Genomic DNA, 24,145 nt, shown 5'->3' with positions numbered 1-24,145 from the left:
TCACAGACAGGAAAATGTCAGGACCTAGGTGCTGACATCACACTGTGGGAGGACTTTCACCACAATATCAGCCATACAGACCTCCCTGATGATCTATTCAAGAAAAGGTAAAGATTCCTCACAGGAAAAAAAGGGTATCGGCTACTGATCCGGATGAAGTTCAATCCTTGGTTACTGTTCCTCTTTAAGTAGTTCAAAACACCTTAAAGGGAACCTGAAGTGAGTGAAATTATTTAAAATAAACACCTGACATAGCTGCAAATGAATATTACATACTAGCCACACCGTCAGTTCCTTTCAGAAGCTCACCATTTTCTTCTTACAGTGATCCCTTCCAGTTCTGACAATATTTTGTCAGAACTGAAATATAGCAGTTGCTGTCAGTGATATATCAGCAGCTGTCAGTTACAACTGAATATGCAAAACAATGTCCATGTTTCCCTATGGCTCAAGTGGGTGATATTACAGTTTAACAGTGTGCTAACCAGTAAGCTGTTATGGGGTAACGGCCATTTTTAAAATGGAGGACAGAAAAATCCATTGATCACAGTGCACAAACAGGACGCAGGAGAGGAGAAAGGGATTGAGTAGTAGACTACACAGGGGGTAAGTATGACCTGTATATGTTTATTTTGACTTTTTATTTTCAGTTCAGGTTCTCTTTAAATACATATTGAAAACAACCAATAAAACATAGTTTATACTATGGCCTCAATTCACTAAGCATTATCAAACACTTTATCGAATGTTTGATAATTTATCTCATGGGTAAAAATCTAATTTTGAATTCACTAAGCTGTTATATATTTAATGAACGTTTTATCGATAAAACATGCGATAAATATATAACACCTTAACAAATTCAAAATTAGAGTTTACCCATGAGATAAATTATCAAACGTTCGATAAAGTGTTTGATAAAGCTTAGTGAATTGAGGCCTATATGTCCAAAGCCAAAGTTGTCCAAAAGTAAATCATTTATCCACTTTCCCCATGTTCAACACAGGGCTCAACTTACAAACAAATTCAACTTAAAATCTTTGGGAACGGACCCTTACTGTATGTATGGGACCACCTGTACTTCGTCATGTCTGGCTATTTTATTCACCTAAGGCATTTGCTGTAGTCCCAGCCCTTACACACTAATCAGGAAAATGTAGGACTGATGATAAAAAAGAGTTGAAGCAGAGTACAAGCATGCTACGTCTGTTGCATGTAGTCATAGCCTGCCAGTCCTCAGGACACAGTAGATGGTGAGTATTGCAATTCAGCTATGAACAGGCTTGCTCGCTTTGACAGGTTGTGCCTGTTCATTGATATCAATAAGAAAGGAAGGACAATGCCTGGTGCCACACTGTCTCAAAAAAAAATTCATAACTTGTCCACAGAATCCAACCTATGGGACTTTATCTCATTCTTGGGCAACAGCACTTGGTCACTGAGCTGTCACATAAGGGATCGAATCCCTTCGGATGACAACTATTGTGCCTGTGCGCACATCTTCAAGAAGAGCATTTTCTTGCTTGCTGGTGGCTTAAAAGGCATTTTATAGAAACAGTTTGAAAATATCACCTAGGAGAAACCTCAGAAGAAAAGGTATTAGGTATATTTTCTATTAGCTTTAAAACTCTCATTAATAATTCCGGAAAGATCACCTGACAGGGCTGAAGATGTCGCCAACTGTGATAAATTGCAGAATGTATATTGGGATGAGGAAAGATTTTACAATGGGCAAACACTTGCTAAATAATGTATAAATGAATATTGTAAGAATAAATAAATAAATAATAATAATTTTGTTAATTACATTATTTTCACTGCAGTTCCTCTTTAAAGAGAATCTGTACTCTGAAATTCTTACAATAAAAAGCATACCATTCTATTCATTATGTGCTCCTGGTCCCCTCTGTGCTGTTTCTGCCATTCTCTGCTGCAAACCTGGCTTGTAATTGCCAGTTTTAGGCAGTGTTTACAAACAAACTAACCAGCTTCTAATAGGCTCAGCTAAGCAGAGTGTGTTAGTCACACAGAGCCTGCAGGGGGTGTGTACAGCTTCTAGCTAATCACAAGCAGCCCTGCACATTCCAGTCTGACTGCCTCAGCCTGACTGTGCCGACTATAGAGAGAAGATTAGATCATATAACAGAGATAACACAGCTACTGTGCAATTAGGAAAAGCTGCAGTAAGCCAGACCACATTAGAAAAGGCATAGGAACTTATAGCATAGAAGAAATAAAGATAAACAATTTGTTACAGAGTCTCTTTAAAGTAAAGCTGTACGGAAGTGTTACCTCTAATTTTTAACCTCTAGATCCATCTCTAATGCTGTAATCATTGTATAGTTTATAGAAAAAGGAGGGATCTTTTATTTTACAAACTAGGAAAACTGCTGTGAGCAACGTTGGAGCCTTTTGCTGCCTTTTAACACTTTCTGACCTCATAAGCCTTTAAATCTAATTAATAATATACCTTTTAAGCCAGGGGTCTCAAACTCAATTTATCTGGGGGGCCGCAGGAGGCAAAGTCAGGATGAGGCTGGGCCGCATAAGGAATTTCACAATCGCGGCGCATCGCCGCCTCTGCCTGCCCCTCTCACTCTTCCTTCACAGGGAGGGGCGGGGAGAGGCGGCGATCCGTGCGGCGATTGACGTCAGGAGGGGCAGAGCTGAAGCTGAAAGCTCTGCCCCTTCCAGGAAATGCCAGCGGATTGCCCCCCGGGCGATTTGGGGGCTCTGCAGCCCTCGTTTAGTGGCGGGGATGCGGCTTTTGCCGGTGAGGGCCACAAAATATTGTATCGAGGGCCGCAAATGGCCCGCGGGCCACGAGTTTGAGACCCCTGTTTTAAGACCTCAGCAAACTATACCCAACATAAGTTTGATATTACATTGTTTCCTACTTTTTAGCACTTTTTCCATTGCTAGGTGCGCATATATAATTTTGTAGAAAAAATGAGAAATTATCTCCGGGGAGAAAACTCTGGAGAAAAGTTAATTGAATAGAGGGCATTATTCCTCATTAACCCCTTCATCTCAGTCATTTTTACTATGGTACGCTTACATCATTTGCATCAAACTGGAGCATTAATCCAAATATGTGCAGCTTTCTAGAGCAGCTAAACAATTTTTTTTATATATACTTTTCCTTTTTTTTAACCATCTAATGGTTTATTTTGGCATCTGATCGGGCTTCTCTTGGACCTTTCATTTATCTTACATAAGCATACTAACAATACAAACAAGTCATCTGATATGTGGGCTTCATGAACAGATCAGCTCTATTACAAATGGGAACATGACATTTGTATCAAATACACCCTTTGACAGCGGGAGGTCTACTTCTCCCCTCCAGCAGTGGAGAGGTTAAACACAAAAGTGCACGTGTTGATGGTTCTTTAAGGGCTTGTAGGAAGACTAATTATCAGTGATGCTAGGAAGTCGGAACACCCAAGTAGCTGGGTTTCCCAGGCTACTGATGGAGACCTATTTTACAAGCTGTAATTCTGCTTGAGCCTATTGCATGGGAGGACAGTTCACACTCCCCTGGTTTATCTCCTATTCTTTGGGAATATTCCTAATCCTATATTTCAGTAGGGGAATCTTCTCTCCTTATCCGCCTTCTCTTACATGACACACTGAGCTAAAACCACAGAAACAGGTGTGTGTGTAGGGAAGATCCCAACTAATGCCAGACTTACTTACTGCAGCAGGCCTTGTAAGTGTTTAACTAGACAGCATTTCACAGTGGGGATTTAATCGGGTTCGCTACAGCAAATGGGAGAGCAGCATTCATTTTTTACTTCGGCTGCATTCCCTGTGGGCATTACAATGGAACGCAATGGAACTGGAAAGTTTGCTTAAAAGACCACTATCGCGAAAATCATAAAATGTAAAACACATGTAAACACATACAAATAAGAAGCTCGTTTCTTTCAGAGTAAAATGAGCCATACGTTACTTTTCTCCTATGTTGCTGTCACTTACATTAGGTAGTAGAAATCTGACACAACCAACATGTTTTGGACTAGCCCATCTCCTCATGGGGGATTCTCAGGGTTTTGTTTATTTTCAAAAGCACAAAAAGTGTGTAGGGAGCAGGGAAGCCAGCCAGCATCACTGTATAAATCTTTTTTCAGAGAATGTCTAAAGAATTAAAGCCTTGCTGAAAATCCACCATGATGAGATGGACTAGTCCAAAACCTGTTGGTTCTTTCAGATTTCTACTACCTACTGTAAGTGACAACAACATGGGAGAAAAACTATTTATAGTTCATTTTACTCTGGGAGAAATGTACTTCTTATTTGTATGTGTTTACATGTATTTTAAATTTTACGATTTTTTGGTCCTTTAGGGCTACATTCATAGTGGGACGTTGAGTTGTAATGTGACGTTAACGTCACAATGCAGCATTACAGCGCAATGCAAAAAAAAGGTGGTAACGCACATTAATGCTGCGTTACTGTCATGTACAGTAGGTACAGTAAAGCATACAGGCAATGAAAAGTATGCTTCCCTGTACCTGGTAACGTGGCATTTAGAGGTAACACATTGCAGCAGTGCGTTACCATAACGCTAAACGTTACAATGCGGTGCTAAAGTCCCATAGGATTAGCATTGCAGTGCGGTAAGCTGCATTATAAGCTCCACAACATCCCACTGTGAATAAGCCCTCAGGCCTGGACCTCACTACAAATTGCAAATCGTTATCGCAATCACTAACGTTTTAATGAACATTTTGTAAGCAATTTCATGAGTGTTTTCTGGCAATTTTAGTAGCGTTTTTAAAAAGTGTCAGCTTTTTGCCAGTGATTGTGTAGTGATTTGCGATTAACAATTTTAATCCTGATTGATTCTTTCAATTTATTTTCATTTTCTTTACAGTGTGCAGTAATTTAAGAACGCTAGCAAATCGCTCTGTGTAGGTTTTGACGAGCGATTACGCCAGTGTTTATGTACTTTACATTGCAGAAACGCTAACACAAAATGCTAACGCTCAAAAATACTGCATGTCCTGCGTTTGCGATTTTGGTAATCGCAATCGCTCCGGTGGAATTTGGCCCATCCATTAACATTAGCTAAGCGTTTAGGGAAATCGCTAGCGTTTTGAAAACCTAAAAATAGTGTCGCCCCCCCGGTCAGTGACGTGCTCCCTGTTGGGCTGGAAGTACATCACTGGTATTCCTATCAATTAGCGTATGCGCGGCACAATGCACTGCGCTCCATTGTTTATACTTACTGTGTCGCCCATAGACTTCCATTACCCCAAGCACCATGCATTAAGTGCAGTGCTTGCGTTAACGTGCTGCAGCCATTGCGTTGGCTTGGATACTTCTGGCGCACCACAAGGGACCAAAATAAGTGTAAAAGTCTCCATAGACCTTCATTGCTTTTGTGGCCCCTTGCTGTAAAATAGGGTAATGCAACTCAGGTTTAACCTGCAAGTGTAAAAGGGCCCTCATTGTCACATTTGCGGTAATGCACTGCATGCAGGGTGTTGGGATGCCGCATGCTATTAAGCCGCACCGCAAACATTGCATAGGAGGTGCATGCATTGCAGTGCAGAAAGCTGCTTTACAAAGTGGCTGTTACGCCGCATTGCAATGCACCATTGTGAACGTAGCCTTACCGATGATGTTGTACGATCTGATGCCATATTGGTATGAGCAATTTAAAATATCATGTGGGACAATATGCTTTGTTTAACAATATTATCAATTATATAAATTGTCTTCTGATTTTTAGGTTTTCAGAACATGCTTGGGTAAAACTTATACTTAAAGCAAACCTGAAACGAAAAAAACAAAACCTTATGATATAATGAATTGTATGTTTGGTACGGGTAACGAATAGAACACAAGTAACAAACAAAAATGTCTTATTTTTTTATTTTCAACTATAGAGCTTTTCTTTTCTTTTTATAACATTGCATCATCCTGTCATATGTGCAGTTTAGAAACAACACTCTGTCTTTTAATCTATAAAACACAGCAGAAGTAATGACCTTTCCTGCAGTAAAACCTTATCTCAAGCTGTCTCTCTTGGCTGTTTAAGTGCGTCACAAAACAGGACTGTATATGACAGAAGCTTTTTTGCATAGATAACAACTGAAGTTTTGTAACTCTGCCTGTACTGGAAAACTTTTTTCTTGGCTACTGAGCTGCACTACACATGCAATTCATTATCTCGTAAGTTTATTCTCACTCCAGGTTTGCTTTAAGGCGAGGGATTATACTTAAAGAGAGTCTGAATCCTCCTAAAATGCCCCTTTTTTCAGCCAGTTTTATTAAGCATTAATGGATGAAACGCCGCTATACTGCGGAAAAACAAGGTGCTGCCCAGGGAGGCAGAGCTTTGAGCTATAGCTCTGCTTCCATTCGCGTCAATCTCCTGTGGATCTCCGCCTCCTCCCATCCCTTTCAGTGAAAGAAGACTGAGAGGGGCGGGAGGAGGCGGAGATCTGTGGGAGATTGACGCGAATGGAGGCAGAGCTACAGCTCAAAGCTCTGCTTCCAACAGGAAGGAGCCCCTCAACTTGCCCCGGGCATTTCAGGGTGATTAAAGCCTTGTTTTGCTGCGGGATTGCGGTGGTTCAGCTAATCTATTAATGCTTAAAGAGGAACTCCAGCCTAAACAAACATACTGTCATTAAGTTACATTAGTTATGTTAATTAAAATAGATAGGTAATATAATCTCTTACCCACACTGTTTTAAAAGAACAGGCAAATGTTTGATTTCATGATGGCAGCCATCTTTTTGGTTGAAAGGAGGTGACAGGGAGCATGAGACACAGTTCCAACTGTCCTGTGTCCTGAGCACCTCTCCCAGTTGCTAGGCAATGTGAATAACAACATAGGAAATCCCATCATGCTCTGCACAGCATCAGGGAAAAAAAGCCCGGGCTTTTTTTCTTTCATGGGTGGAGCTTAGCTAAAAATAAAACTAAAAATGATGCTTTGGTAAGAAAAACAAAGTTCTGATGCTGTGAAACTGTTAAAGAAACACCAAGCCTTTTCAGTTCTGCTGAGTAGATTTTTATTCCGCAGGCTCACTTTAAGAAGACTGGCTGAAAAAAATGGCATTTTAGGAGGCTGCAGGTTCTCTTTAAGTCTGCAGAAACCGCAGGCGACTTCCCACAAGCGTTATGCTGCACAATATGTGTATTTTGTCTGCTGCGGAGGTCAAGTGGTAAGGCGCTGCAGACTTTGCATCAGATCGCATGCTTCCAGCGCATTGCACTGCACTTACTCTGCAAGGCTCCATAGGCTTACATTGCACGTGTGGCACTTCGCGGTAAGAAAGAGTAACGCAACGAAGGTTAAAGGGTAATGCAACGAAATGTGCAAGGGACCTTAAAGGGCAACTGTAGCGAGAAGTATGTGGAGGCTGCCATATTTATTTCCTTCTAAACAATATCAGTTGCCTGGCTATCCTGTTTATTCTATGCCTGTAATACATTTAGCCATAGACCCTTAACAAGCATGCAGCAGATCAGGTGTTTCTGATATTTTTTTTCAGATCTAATGGGGGCTGCCAGGCAATTGGTATTGTTTGAAAGTAAATAAATTTGGCACCCTCCACATACCTTTCGATACAGTTGTCCTTTAAAGTAAACCTGAGATGTACAATTGTACTTATGATCAAATCATTCAGATCCAAAGAAAAGATTGTATTTATTCCTTCCACAATATTAAAGGATTTTGCTGAACTACAAGTTCTTAAAGTGTACCTGAGATGATGGAATGCTAAAGCTTTATACAGTACATACCTGGGGCTTCCTCCAGCCCCCTCGAAGTGCAGACTTCCATCTTAATTCAAAGTCAGACAAGGCGAACAGTCTGGGCAAGTGGCAAGTAGGCACAGTGGGAGGTCAGGCGAAGGTCAAGGCAGGCAGTAATCCATCAGAAGTGAGAGTCAGACTAAAGTTGCTGCAGGCAGTTTTCAATCGAAAACTGCATGGACAGGTCAAAACAGGTAGACAACTAAGGATTAGCTTAAGAGAACATGCTGAGCTACTGACATTACACCAGTGTCCTGCTGTCAGAGTTGCCCTTAAATAGACTGTCTGATTTCCAGGTGTACCACCTCTTGTACACATATGAGCCTGTCCCTAAGTCACGCCAAACACCTGCATACTAGCCAGAACACTAAAAAAATGACACCCTGCAAAACATACGCATAGGAATATGTACTACTGACCTAGTACAGTATGACACACAATTAGCTTGATATTCAGGGAATTTAGAGGCCACATAAAACATATTTCTTCAGACAAGGTCACCTTCTGCTATTGCTCCATGGTCCAATGTCATAGACTCGGTTATCTTATCCTATTCACTTTCCTCCTAAATTTTCTCCAAGGAGATAATATTTTTGTCTTCATTATTCTGAGTATATTCTTTCTTGCTCGTCTCTTAAAAGGTATTTTATCACCTAGGACAGTGTTTCCCAACCCGTGTGCCAAGACACATGTATGTGTCGCAGCCGCCTCGGGTTTCTGTTGCTATGTCCCCTGTGTCCTGCTCCGTCTCCCTTCCCGCTCCCAATTAATAAAGCAGGGCTACAAGAAAATGGCCATCGATGTCCACAAATGTGGACATTGGCAGCCATCTTTCTGTAGCCCTGCTCTAACTATCAGCGGCAAGGGAGGCAGACTGGAGCAAGGTGAGAGACAGAGTGGGGCACTGAAGGGTGATGTCAGCGTTTGAACACGGAGCTGGTGAGTGAGCTGCCGCCAGCACATGCTACTGGTGGCTCCTACTCCTAGCTATCTATCCTCAGGGCACCTACTCTTGGTTACCTATACTGAGGGCACCTACACCTCACTACCTATCCTGAGGGTACCTATTCCTAGCTATCTATCCTGAGAGCACCTACACCTCGCTACATATCCTGTAGGCACCTACTCCCGGCTACCTATACAGAGGGCACCTGCACCTCGCTACCTATCCTGAGAGCACCTACTCCTGGCTACTTATACTGAGGGCACCTACATCTCACTACCTATCCTGAGGGCACCTACTCCTGGCTACCTATACTGAGAGCACCTACACCTCGCTACCTATACTGAGGGCAACTAATCCTATCTACCTGTACTGAGGGCACCTACTCCTGGCTACCTATACTGAGGGCACCGACATCTATGTCTACCTACCTATACTTGGGGCACCTATACCTGGCTACCTACCTACCTATACTGTCTGAGGGCATTTTATTTGGGGAACGTGTGTGTGATCTGAGCATTTGGCATGATGTGTCACAACTTCAAAGAGTTAAGAAACCACTGACCTAGGAGAAAACTGCGGAGAAAAAATGAATTGAATATGGGCCACTTAATATTTTCCCATTGCTGCATGGTCTAGTTTCACATTCAGGCATCCACTATATATTCTTTCGTTGGTGGACTGGCGTCAGCATGGGCACTCTGACTGGTCGACAGCTGCAATGCATGTTGTGTTCTGACACCTTTCTATCATTGCCACTTTTTTTCCAGCAATTTGTGCTGCTATAGCTCTTCTATGAGAACAGATAAGATGGGCTGGCTATCAGTCCACATGCAAATCGGTGAGCCTTGGGCATCCATGATCCTGTCACTGGCTCACGACTTGAACAATTATGCATTTATGCATTAATTCAGTTGCAATAATGTCATTATGCAGTTGTTGAATTCAAATGTGCACTGACACCGTTAGTTCATCGCATACCGTCGAGGATCGCTCGTTATACAACAGTGGTGATTAAACATGTGTGCTGATTTTAGCGGAGCCCAAAGTCCCTTTTTCAAAAGCAGGAATGAAATCAGTAACACATAAAAAAGTTTAATATTCCCAAAACTTTGCAGCTGAAATATTCAGCATTGTATAATAAGCCTGGCATCTCTCAAGAATCATTACCCAGTGTATATATAACCATTTCACAAGACACTTCTCCTGGTTTTATTTGCTGCTATATGCAAGACCAGTGACTGGAAAGAGATGTAATTAAATCAAGTTACAAAAAAGTGAGAAGGATCAACAAGCTATAGGGCAGCCCATAGCTACGCCTGTTGCCATAACAACAAAATAGTTCTTGCCTGTGATGTAGTTGGGACTTAACCAAAGGCATTTCTGGCTCAGATGACATTTTAAACCTTTTTGTGAGAGATTCGTCTGATTTCTTTTCCTCCGAATGAGAAGTGCCTTCTTGCCTTTGATTGATAAGAGTAACCTTGCACACTGCAATCCAGTTTTGGATATAGGGAGCCTCGAAGGCCAAAACCCCTTTTCTAAGATGTAAAGGAGCTGCAAATGATCTGTATGCGTAAATCCTTTGTGAATTAGATGAATCCAAATGAGTTCAGCTTTTGAAGGTATTACTTTGGATAACAAAAAAAAAAAATCACATTTTTAGCATAATCAATTAAAGGCCGCTCTAAAGACATAAAGGGGGGCTTTGAAAGTGATCTGGGGGATTACACGATGCCAATACAGTATGAAAGCATAGGCGGTGACATGAACGTTAACGCTTTAATAGGACCTAGATTGTCAGACGTGAGACGTATGACATTCTATCAGGCTGTGGAATGTGCAACTATTTAAATGGAACAAGTATTTTATATGAAGGGCATATTCGTTCACTATTGCAGTCCATGAATCGCTTTATTTGTGACAGAGTCGGTAATGCGTGAAGATTAGGGATTCTCATTCGGATTCCGCAGAATTGAAATTTCCACATTTCCGATCGGAAATCAGCATTTCCGATTAGATATCGGAAAAGGGAAATAAGAAATTGGATTTCCGCAGAAATCCGATATACTACAACTTGGTCATTTTAGCCCAATCGTAGAACTCAGAAGCATTGGATCAATCAGAGCATGCAGAATTTTTCAGCAAAAATCGGATTACTGCGGAAATTTTAGATCAATCACAAGACTCATACTACTGAGTACTCCTGAGTCTCCTGATTAGCCTAAAATGTCCATGGTAGTCCAATTACTGTTGTAAAATTCTGCATTCTCTGATTGGTCCAATACTTCTGAGTCAACTTGGAAGTATTTGGCCAATCAGAGAATGCAATAAAATGACAAAAAAGGAGTCCTTGGAAAACCGGCATTGGCGGAAATGGGAATTTTTGAAGAATCGAAAAAATCGGCATTTCCGACTGTCCCTAAAATTTTAAAAGATACCTGAACTGATCTGTGGCATGAAATAAACAAGCCTATGTACTGTCCCAAACCTACTTAGAACTAGGCTGTGATCATTTTATAGAAGCCTGAAGCAGGCAAAAAAAGGCACAAGGCACCATTTAATTTGGACCCCGGTATAGGCCGATATATAATTAGAGGCCGTAGTGGTGCCCAGGGTGTAATTTGTGCGCAATTATAAGTCTCTATGCAATTGAGTAAGTATAATTACACCGCAAGTGAGCTGGGCACAGGATGAGCCGAATGAGGACTCACCCTGCTGCCACTCAAATACTCGACAGCGTAAAATACTATTTCCAATTCGAGTCGACGCAACTCGGAGGGAGATGTAATCTAAACTGCAGAATGCTGAAAAGTTATTTTAAACCAAAGCTGAAAAAATATCTCCTAGGACAAAACTTGGGTGAAAAAGTGAATTGCATATGGCCCGAGGGCTCTAAAAGATGCTTTCTGTGCAGTCAGGCTTGATAAAAACTGTAGCGTAACTCTAACTGATAACTAATTAGTGTGATTTGACTTCTTAAAACAAAAGGTACTTGCGATAATAACCAAAGATGTCCACTTAAACTAGAAATTTGACTAGAAATTTAAATAAGCATTCCAGGCAACTCACCTGGGTTCCTCTGGGCTTGACAAATATAATTGTAGTTGCAGCCATTATTACCTTGCCTCATGTCTCCCATTACTTTCAGCTGCATGAACAGGACCTGTTAGAACTGAAAGTCTGACTGATGCTGAGTACGCAGGGGATGTCTCACAAAAGAAGGTCACATTATGAAAGCCACAGACTACCCAGCAAGCTCATGCTGAACCAGAAATCCTAGGAGTGTGTACGGGGCTACAATGGACCAAAAAGCCCTTCTACTAAAATGCTATGGAAAACAAAAGTTTGCTTTCTTAAAACAGAAAGTATTTGCGATAATTAAGGTTGTAGTGAGCTCCGAGATGTCTCCCAGTGCATCACTGCTGAATATATGCAAATCACCCATTGTTGTCCCTGTGAGCTAAACACACCTCGGAGCTGACTCCAACCTGAATTATTGCAAATAGCAAATACTCTTTGTTTTAGTTACATAGTTACATAGTTATTTTGGTTGAAAAAAGACATACGTCCATCGAGTTCAACCAGTATAAAGTACAACACCAGCCTGCTCCCTCACATATAACTGTTGATCCAGAGGAAGGCGAAAAAACCCTTACAAGGCATGGTCCAATTAGCCCCAAAAGGGAAAAATTACTTCCAGACTCCAGATGGCAAGCAAATAAAATCCCTGGATCAACATCATTAGGCATTACCTAGTAATTGTAGCCATGGATGTCTTTCAACGCAAGGAAAGCATATAAGCCCCCTTTAAATGCAGGTATAGAGTTTGCCATAGCTACTTCTACTTTTAAGAAAGTAAACATTTGTTATCCATAGCATTTTAGTGTATGTATATATATATGTATTCATCTATCGATTTCTATCTGATTGCAATATCTGTCTGTCTATGGTACGATCCCAACTTCATCTATCGATTTCTATCTGATTGCAATATCTGTCTGTCTATGGTACGATCCCAACTTCATCTATCGATTTCTATCTGATTGCAATATCTGTCTGTCTATGGTACGATCCCAACTTCATCTATCGATTTCTATCTGATTGCAATATCTGTCTGTCTATGGTACGATCCCAACTTCATCTATCGATTTCTATCTGATTGCAATATCTGTCTGTCTATGGTACGATCCCAACTTCATCTATCGATTTCTATCTGATTGCAATATCTGTCTGTCTATGGTACGATCCCAACTTCATCTATCGATTTCTATCTGATTGCAATATCTGTCTGTCTATGGTACGATCCCAACTTCATCTATCGATTTCTATCTGATTGCAATATCTGTCTGTCTATGGTACGATCCCAACTTCATCTATCGATTTCTATCTGATTGCAATATCTGTCTGTCTATGGTACGATCCCAACTTCATCTATCGATTTCTATCTGATTGCATTATTATATGTCTGTTTGTAGCATACCATGCCCTGCTATCTGACTATGGACATTCTTGGTTTTAAATTTGTGTCAACCTCTGATCTTTGGTTCCATTCCACTAGTTCCCAGCTTTTGGCCTTATCTAGGTCTTGGCCTTAAATTAACATATAATTTATTGCCTTGCCAGCTGTTTATGCAGTGTTCTATGTTGTGTTTGATCTGTGAGTTAAATTTCTGTCCAGCCCCATACAGAGTCTCCTTTAAATCCCAGCCTACAAGACTGAGACTCCCATTCAAACACTTCACCATCTCACCTGCATTCAGTCTGCTAATTAAGATGCTGGCAGCCTGTTTGCATATAGCTAGCATAGGAGGTCAATTTTGACCACTGGTCAGTTTTGAGCATCTGAACTCAAAGTGCATCTGTAACTCTAAGTGTAAAGAAAATACAACGACCAAAATTAGACCAGAAATTGAACCAGAAGGGAACAGAAGGAACTGACAGAAAACTCTGCTTCTCTGGTTAGTTGCAAAAATGTTTAACCTAGTGTTTACTATCTGCCTGCTCTCCCCAGCCATCCTCAAATCTCTCCACACACTACATCCCCCTGCTGTCAGCAATATGCTGTACATTTCACCATCCCTCCTATCCACTCCACAGCTCTCCTCTCATGAGATTTTAATTTACTTACAACCTCACCTTCCATGTCACACCAAGTCTAAATATAAGTCTACACCACAACTGCTGCTCCGCTATATCTGCCTACTCCTCCTCCTTGTTGCTGGGGACATTTCACCTAACCCTGGACCCCCACTCCCCCCTGCTAATCACACTGTTTGCAATAAATCAAATTTCCCTCCCTCTTACTGTAACCTTATTAATATTCCACTCCTTCCCCCTACACCCCCTCCGATCTCGGCTGCCCTCTGGAATGCCCGCTCAGTCTGCAACAAACTGCCCTTCATCCATGATCTTTTCATTTCCAATGCTTTCACATTCTCTGGGATCACTGAAACCTGGCTGACCCCTTCTGACACAGTCTCACCTGCCGCCCTCTCCTATGGAGGTTTCCACTTTAGCCACACTCCTAGAGGTGGGAATAAGCATGGTGGTGGTGTGGGCATTCTCCTCTCAGACAAATGCTCCTTCAAGCCTCTCACTCCTATTCCCTCTCTCTCCCTGCCATCTTTTGAAGTCCATGCAGTCCGACTATACTCTCCCTTGAACCTTCAAATTGCAGTTATTTACCGCCCTCCAGGCCCTGCTTCTGTTTTCTTGGATCATTTCTCTGCCTGGCTTCTCCAGTTCCTCTCCTCCGACATCCCTACCATCATCATGGGTGATTTTAACATTCCTATTGACACCAATAACACTGTCTCCAAAAAACTTCTATCACTCACTTCCTCCTATGGCTTGTCTCAGTGGTCCTCTACCTCAACCCACACTGTTGGCCATACGCTTGACCTTGTATTCACTCGTCTCTGCTCTGTCACTGACTTTACTAATGATCCACTACCACTCTCTGACCATAACCTACTTAGCTTCTCTCTCTCCTCCTCTTTTCCTACCACCCTGGCACAAGCACGCTCACATACTCGAAGAAACTATCGCAATCTTGACATTCAAACTGTCTCTGATGCCCTGGCACCTCTCCTCAAACAATCCTTCACTGACCCAGACTCGGCTGCTATACACTACAACAGCTCCATTACAAAAGTCATGGATGACTTCACCCCCCTCGTCAAGGCCCGCCCTCACCATGTCTGTCGCCAACCCTGGATGACCAAAACCACTAAACAGTTAAAAAGATGCTCTAGAGCAGCTGAACGGCGCTGGAGGAAAAGTAACACAAGTGAGGACTTCATCTTATATAAAATTGCCTTGAACAACTTCAGAAACACACTCTCTGTGGCAAAAAAGTCCTATTTTTCTTCCCTAATATCCGCCCATTTACACAATCCAAAACGCTTGTTCAGCACCTTCAACTCCATTCTCCATCCCCCTCCTCCTCCTCCCTCATCTTGCTTATCAGCTGAAGAATTTGCAACATACTTCACTGATAAAATTGACAAAATCAGAAGTGAATTCTCCATGCGGCCCTCAAATCCCACCTCCACACCTCTCATTGACTGTTCTCTAACTGCCTTCTCTCCACTCTCTGAACACTCTCTTTCCTCTAAAATTGCCAAAGCTAATCTAACCACCTGTTCTTTGGATCCTATTCCCTCCCATTTCATTCCGCAGCTATCCTCATCTCTCTTGCCTGCACTAACAACGCTATTTAACCTCTCCCTCTCTACTGGCATCTTTCCGTCCCCACTCAAAAAAGCTGTTGTGACACCACTACTTAAAAAACCCTCTCTAGATCCTACACCACTTGCCAACTACCGCCCAGTGTCACTTCTCCCATTTGCATCCAAACTACTTGAACGCCATATACATGCAGAATTAAGCCATTATTTATCTGCTAACTCCCTACTTGATCAGTTCCAGTCTGGCTTTCGCTCTAACCACTCCACGGAAACAGCCCTTACCAAAGTGGCCAATGACCTTCTTACAGCCAAATCCAAAGGTCAATTTTCCATACTCATCCTTCTTGACCTGTCATCAGCATTTGATACTGTCGACCACACCTTACTCCTACAAATACTTTCAAATGTCGGAATAAAGGGCCTTGCTCTCACATGGTTATCTTCCTACCTCTCTGGAAGGTCCTTCACAGTCTCCTACTCAGATCAGATCTCTTCTCCTCATGCTTTGTCTGTCGGGGTTCCCCAAGGCTCTGTCCTTGGTCCCCTCCTCTTTTCCATCTACATGCATGGTCTTGGTGATTTAATCAACTCATTCGGGTTTCAATACCACCTCTATGCAGACGATACACAACTGTACCTCTCTGCCCCAGACCTTTACTCCCTCCTTAAACGTGTTCCTGACTGCTTGTCTGCTATATCCTCCTTCATGTCCTCTCGCTTCCTAAAACTTAACATGAGTAAAACGGAACTAATAATTTTTCCACCGTCTCTGTCCACCTCCCTGCCTGAAGTAACAATAAATGTTAATAACACTCCCATAACTTCAGTTCCCAAAGCTCGGTGCTTGGGGGTGATATTCGATTCATCTCTCTCTTTTATTCCTCATGTTCACTCCATAACCAGCTCCTGCCATCTCCAACTCAAAAACATATCTCGCATCCGTCCCTTTCTCACTCAAGACACAACTAAAATGTTAATACATGCTCTCATAATTTCTCGTCTGGACTACTGCAACGTGCTACTTTGTGGACTACCGTCTAACAAACTGGCCCCGCTCCAGTCAGTACTGAACTCAGCTGCTCGTCTCATTCATCTCTCTTCTCGATCTTCCTCTGCCGACCCTCTTTGTCAAGCTCTTCACTGGCTGCCAATTAACCAGAGGATTCAGTTCAAACTCCTAACCCTAACCTACAAAGCTCTCCACGATCTCTCCCCCCGGTACATATCCTCATTAATCTCCAGATACAAACCCAATCGCAATCTCAGATCGGCACATGATCTTCTGTTGTCCTCCTCTAGAATCAACTCCTCACATTCACGTTTACAAGACTTCGCACGCGCTTCACCCCTCCTCTGGAATGCCCTCCCACAACACATCCGTCACTCGCCAACCTTTGCTACCTTTAAACGCTCTCTAAAAACACACTTGTTCCGACAAGCATATGCTCTACCTTAGGCCACTTCCCTTTGTACTAAGACCAAATTGCACTCCTACTAGGTATCCTAAAACACAAAGCCTCTATATATTTGCTGCATACTACCCCCCCTCTTGTTTCCCCCCATTCCCTTTAGATTGTAAGCTCGCAAGGGCAGGGCTCTCTCCCCCTTTTGTGTCTTGGTAACCATTATACATTTTATTCATCATGTTAATTTTATCACTGTCATTACCAATTCTATAATTTGTATTTTGTATCATTCTTTGTATTTTGTCACTAATTATGTATCTTGTATATTGGTGTACACCATTGTCTGTATTATTATGTACCCCATGTTTGTTTCTTACTTTGTACAGCGCCACGGAATATGTTGGCGCTTTATAAATCAATAATAATAATAATAATAATATATATATATTCGTGTGTGTGTGTGTGTGTGTGTGTGTGCGTGTGTGTGTGTGTGTGTGTGTGTGTGTGTGTGTGTGTGTGTGTGTGTGCGTGTGTATATATATATATATATATATATATATATATATATATACCCCTTAATGCGTTATACATAAAAGTCATCCACTTAATAATTCAATGATTCATGATAAGATGATCAATTAATGAACAGGCTAAAACATTTGTTCTAATCATTACCATGCTGCCTAATTGCCAACTGTTGCATTCTGCTGCCCTCTTCCCTCTCCTCATTCATAACTGCTTGTATGACAACAATTTGACATAGATTAAACATAAATGAACTGAGACATCTCCCGATCTGTGGTCAGGAGTGGTCCAAACAGTGTTTATCATTTCTTTCAATGTGGAGTATAGCAAGGAGAAGAAAGGACCAAGGATGGATCATCCTCATTGTGCAGAAATTGCTCAACAAGCTGGAATATCTGTATGTAAAATAACAAGTGCTTGCAATGTCCTACATGGTCACGTCTTTTCCCAAGCGACACATCAGACTACATAATTATTTCCATTTTCACCCAAATATTGGCCTTATTCACTTGAACGCTCTTTAGTTAAGAATTGTGATAGATTTTTGGTGGAAAAAAGTAGTCACAATGACCATGTAGGTTAAATGAATTTGCAACAATTGTGGTTGACTTCTTTAACTGTTGAATATGTGGGATGTTGAACATTTCTTTCCTTTTTCACCACAGAAAAGGGAGAGAACTTTGTCTTTTTTGAGAAGGTAGCAAAGTGACAAATTGCTTGACCAACCCCCCCCCCCCCCCCTCCCCCTTCAAACTTAATGCATTTAATTAAATGTCAATAAAATGCCCTTTAAATCACCAGCAAGTAAGAAAATACTTAAAATAATTTTGCTAGTACTTTTTCACCTACTTGGTACTTTTTTAATTGCAAAGTGCTGAAAAGTTATTCTAAATATAAGATGAGACATTATCTCCTAGGGGTAAACTAAGGAGAAAAATGTAGTTGCACATGGCAGTGTTTCTAAAACCTGTCCTTGTGACTTCCCAACAGTGCATGTTTTGCAGGCAACTTCGCCTATGCACAGGTGGGGTAATTAGTGTCTCAGCTAGGTGGAATCCATGTAGCTGAGCCTGAGACACTAATTATCACGAAGACAGGTTTGAGAAACACTGGCATATGGGCCAAGGTGTGTAGGGAATGGGTAGATATAATAAATCTAGAACAATTATGAAATATGAATTTGAGTTGTCGAGTTGAATGATGTATTTATTTATTTAATTTGTATTCTTTTTCTTTTACTATATTTTTTTTTTTTTTACAATATTTTTATTTTGGTTTTATAATTTATGAAACAATTACAAAAGGGACGTGAGTAAATCCAACAACAGATTGTTAAATTGGTGATGTGCATCAATGTGAAACATATACAATAAAGTTAGCTTCATAAAGAAGGACAAAGCCCTCCAACTCCAAAAGAGGCTAATTCTCAGAAACCAGAATTAATAATAAAATAATTGTTACCCAAGATCGCATATACAGAGAAGCCTATGCTGATTATGAGTACTTTTTCTAATATTTATTTTAACAGCACTGACAAAAACATTTCTGGAGGACTCTAAGGAGAATATTTTGGTGGCCTGGGGGTGTAGTGGATAGCACTCTTGCCTTGCAGCACTGCATCTCCAGTTTAAATCCCAGCCAGGTCACTATCTGCATAGAGTTTATATGTTCTCCCCATATCTGCGCGTGTTTCCTCTTGGCACTCCGGATTCCTCCCACATCCCAAAAACATACACATGGCTTCCCCTAAATTGGCCCTAGACTACAATGGACATATGACTTGATTGTGAGCCTCTCTGAAGGACAGATAAGCGACTAAATACTCTGTACAGCGCTGCGGAAGATCAAAATCAATCTCAGTCAATTATCTAGAACTGGACTAAGTGGAATCATAATCAGCTGAGATGGAAATTTTAAGCCCGGTACACACAATGCACAATTCCCATCAGATCGAAAAGGTTTAATCGATCATTTCCGGCATGTCCGATATGCTTCCAATAAAGTTCCATTTGACCTGGTGGGAAATTGCATGGTGTATACCGGACATTTCAGTTGTAGTGAATGTAGTTGTATGGTGTATAGAATATTGGTTGTTGTTTTTTTGGTTCAATATATTAATATACATTGATTAATCAATATAAATTCATCTAATTTATGATCAATTCATACTTTTTTAAACTTTTGAGGTTTTTTTGCTCTTTGACCCCCCCCCCCCCCCCCCGACACCCCTCCCCCTTAAAACATAGTTATTGGGCTAATGTATGTCTAACTAAACTAACTAAAAAGTTATTCAGTCAGTCTACAATACTGATATTTTTAAGTTATATTGAAAAAAAAGTTTAAAAATCGACCTGTGTGTGGCCAGCTCCATACTGAAAGATCAACAGATAACCTTCCTGTGTCTTCCACTAACCCTGAAAGCACTTGTCGTGTTTAACACATATTGTTCCAGGAGAGAGCATTTCTTAGCCACACACTCTCTGTTGTTAGTATACCTCTAAAAGAAAAATACAGACAGCAGTGAAGCTTGGGGGAGGGAATTTATGGGTAGATAGTGTGCAGCAAAGAAGTGATCTCTCTTGGAATGGTAGGTATTAATCACACAAGTGTTGTCCGTGCCAGTAAGCTTAGTAGGGTTGTTTAGAAACAGAGAAGGGCTAGTGGATCATTTTCAGTATAAATCAGAAAGACAGAAAGAGGAAGAAGACAGAGGAGGAAGCAGAAACTATCATAGGGTATCAGAAGTATGAAGTATGTAGCCTAAAGGTGTACGTAAATCTGGTGACTTGGCGGCCGATTGAGCATCCAATTGGATTATTATAATCGAATTGGATGAAAATCAGTGCCGCGAAGTGCATGCCCGAACAACAAAGCGACCAATTTCAGGACGGAAATAAGTCGCTTTGTAAATCGTGCATGCTGCAAGATGTTGGGCCGAAGTTGGTTGGTCAGGTGTGCAGCAGTACAGCGGCCGATTTTGAAACGAGCGACGAAACGACAAAACCCCCGCTGCTATGTATAAATGTGCCCCCCTCCATGTGTGCATTCATACATTACCTGTCCGGTGTCAACCTCCACGCGGTGCCCATCCATCTCACCGGGTTCCGCATTCACTCATAAACGCTAATGGCGCATAGAGTTTGACGTCAGACACTATGTACCGCTAGCGTGTATGGGTGTATGCAGCTGCCCGGCAAGATGGACAGTCACTGCGCAGATGCTGCAACAGGACAGGTATTGGATAAATGCGCACACTAGGGGGAACATTTATACATTGGGGGCAGCAGCGGTGCGGACGCAGTGGGCTCAGCCCATTCCCTGCAGATTTCATGCTGTAATTGGATGGAAAATGGGCCTGTAGTATATGGGCAGCTTAGACAAAAGACAAATTTATCTCTAATCAGATTCGATTACAGATAAATTTGTCTCTTTGTCAAATCTGCACAGAATTGTCAGGTCTATGGGCACCTTTACAGGCACTGATTCATGTAAACAGTGTGCTCATCTAGATATCAATCACGGGTTGATCAAAGATGCATTATCTTTGAGAAATATTTCATCCTTAATAAGTTACAGTTACACTTAAGGCCTATGTCACATGGAACTGCAGAAACTTCATTCCTTACTAGTTAAGTTGGTGCTGACAGTCAGGTCTTATGCCTGGTACGCACAATGAGATTTTCTGGCAGATTTACTGCCAGATGGATTATATCCAACATGTCTGATCTGATTTCTGATCAATTTTCCATAGAAGTGAATGGAAAATCGTTTCGGGAATCAGATCAGACATGTTGGAAGTAATCGATCTTGCATTGAATCTGCCATAAAATCTCATCGTGTGTACCAGGCATTAGCGACAGCGCAGTGCATAGACCTATAGCTCATGATGGTATACTAACAATACAAGTTAAATCTGGAGAGAGAGCATTGCCTGTGTGTCGTATGCCGTAATCAGAGGTGTTATGCAATGCTATTTTTAGTACTGAAAAATCAGATGTTTAAATTGTAATGCATTTAGGATAAATAACACTCTTATTTTTTTAATATACAATACATTTTTAAACAATCCACTTGTTATAAGTGTTTATTGGCCCACTTTGGTTTTCCCACTGTTCTTTTCTGTTCAGCCAACTTTAAGGCAACTATATTGTATTAGCTGTAGACCATGTAAAACCTCCTAAGGTTAATCATTGATCTGCATTCTTATCTTGGGACACTCAATAGATATTAGATCAGATTTCAGTAGAGCTAGAAAGGTAATTTAATATTGCTATCACGGTCACCACTAGCATTGTATCGTTGAATGTAGTCCAAAACTTTGTGATAGTCAATGAAATAGTGTTTTGCCAGCTTTAGTATATAAACCCCATAGTGTACTGACCACAGAGGAAACCCACTAGTGGAGAACTAGTCTGCAGTTAAGATACTGACATCAAAAAAGAATCCACACCACCATCCTTTGCGGACATGCAGTTAGGGTATTGACATTTTAAGCAGAGAGAACTCAAACAATGGACTTGATATTTATTCTGATCTGTTCACCTCCTCCACATAGTCATATTTTCAATGTTCTGTCCAGATTTCTGTCCGTTGAGATTGCTCACACTATACTTCCATCAGGATGGTACATTTGGCCACATTCACTACAGTATGTAAATCTTTTCTAAGTAATGCTGCTCCGACTTTTAGGAAGGACCTTGATCTAACACGCTTTCTCTTTATAATATTTACATTTGAAAATATATAACTGGTGTCCTAATAAAATAAGTATAATATAAAATGATGTTGTTATTATACAATATACATAAAACAATGAATAGCTATTCTCTTTATACAATTCTCTAATTATTTTGCCATTGTAAAATAAAGATTAATTCATGTAAAAAAAAATAATTATAATAATTATTATTCAAATATAATTTTACTATATTAGATTATTTTTATACTCAATGAAACGTAACTCCTTAATGGATGAACTTCTATAAAAATTGGTTAGGATCTTTCTGTTTTTGCCAATCACACAAATTTGCAGATTTTTATTCTACCGGCAAGAAGATGTGGTTGATCCTGAAAATACTTTTAGCTCATACAATCATTTTCTATTAACATTTGTTTACCTTTCACCCATGAAAATTTAAAGAGTGAATAATTGCTCACAAATATTTTTCAGAATATGAGAAAATGATTGTGTCTGTTACAAAAACTGTGAATCTAAACATTAAGCCAGTGCTTATGAAAACAACAATGTATTATAATATTGCTTATTAAACAACCTAAACAAAATCAGATCTTAAGTTTAAACTGGTCAGTTTGCAGCCTGCATCTCACAGAGACCTGTATTCATTTCACACAACCAGCATTGCATTAAAGCAGCACCTAGTCTGAACCTGACTTATGAAAAGGCCATTCCCATCTCAGGCAGTCTGGAGTGGGCTCTACTGGGGTTACTCCTCTATCAAAGGATTGGAAATGAAGTACGTGGGCATACACTCATTTAACGACAAGTAATTGACAAATCCGAAGACCCGCATTACTAGTGAAATGGGAAAGTATTAATTATTTATAAACGATTAGCCTTTCTGTGTGTCCTGGACAAATTCTATCTTGTACTGGAAATATAATGGGGAATGGGACAGGAATGGCTCCAAAGGGAAAAAAAAAGCTAGTTCAGTGTTTAATTATAAAATTTAGAACTGAAGAAATGTTTTTAAAACAATACGGTGTGAAATATATATATATATATATTTCACACCGTATTGTATAAAAGTAGCCCTTTGTGTAACTGAATATTTTGTAAAAAAAAAAAAAACCTCTGTTGGTGCATTATTTAAGTTGTTTGTTTTCCTTGAACTATATTTAATTTGTATTGCTAAACCTCCGCAAGGCATCCAACGGTTATTTATATTAAACCCGCTGAAACAAATAAGACAGTGTATATATTGTATAATATAATAACCAATAAATTATAATACTTCTATATGTTTGTATATGTATTTAAAAATGTTTATGATAAATAAAATATTTAATCATCTTAATATACCAAGTGAATTCTCAAACCATTACATATTGTAAAAGCAAAACATTAAATTCAGTAAAAAATATTCTATAGGTATTCTATTCATCCTACATATTTTTACAAACAGCCTCAAATTATCCTGTAAGGACACTGATGGCATTGTCCATATTTTACATAATTAGAAGTAGCTCATTCCCTTTTCATAGCGCATGAGGTTCTTTGCATATGATATCCATATTCAGCGATCAGATGCTGACATGCCAGAAGAATATTTTTCACTCCACTTCAAATATACAGTTACATTTGTGGTTAATAATATATACATTTTTATAGCATTCAAAATATTCCAACCAATGCTTAAGTCGATGACAGTTGTTCATTCTCATAAATTGTATCCAAAAAATTGTATCTTTGTACCTTAACTCCTGTTTCTATATTCAGTAAAAAAAATAAATATGTGAATAAGGAAAAAATGTATTTAGTTTATAAATTCCTAAAAATCTCATTAGAAAAAAAAAAATAACCAGAGTGAAAATTAATTTCTTTAGTATATCAGCAATTTCAAGCCTGTAAAATAATAATAATAATAATAATTTGTAGCTTATAAATAATCTTTTATCATCTCAATAAATATTTAATTCTAAAATGAAAAAATGTGTGAGCTCCACTGCATGGAAAATTTTACTTTCATGTCATCTGGGCATTGAGTGCTTTACCTGTCATAACTACTGCCAAGTATTTGCAGGATGCCCTCCTGTCTGTCTGGTTGGATGGGTTGTCAGTCTGT

The 24,145-nt window shown here is 40.2% G+C and overlaps 1 long non-coding RNA gene across 2 annotated transcripts in view; it reads right to left on the bottom strand.

Moving 5' to 3' along the window:
* LOC137570907 (uncharacterized) overlaps nucleotides 1–24,145 on the bottom strand; it is a 478,469-nt gene that overhangs the window by 454,159 nt on the left and 165 nt on the right. For both annotated transcript variants that reach the window (XR_011031231.1, XR_011031230.1), the window contains exon 1: nucleotides 24,075–24,145. This exon is cut by the window's right edge and continues 165 nt beyond it. This is a non-coding gene — a long non-coding RNA (uncharacterized lncRNA). The remainder of the gene's footprint in view (nucleotides 1–24,074) is intronic.

This window comes from Hyperolius riggenbachi, chromosome 4 (assembly GCF_040937935.1).
Source record: "Hyperolius riggenbachi isolate aHypRig1 chromosome 4, aHypRig1.pri, whole genome shotgun sequence".
In the NCBI taxonomy this organism is placed as follows: domain Eukaryota; kingdom Metazoa; phylum Chordata; class Amphibia; order Anura; family Hyperoliidae; genus Hyperolius; species Hyperolius riggenbachi.
Note: the sequence above shows the minus strand (reverse complement) of the source record. Positions and strands in the feature narration are given on the sequence as shown.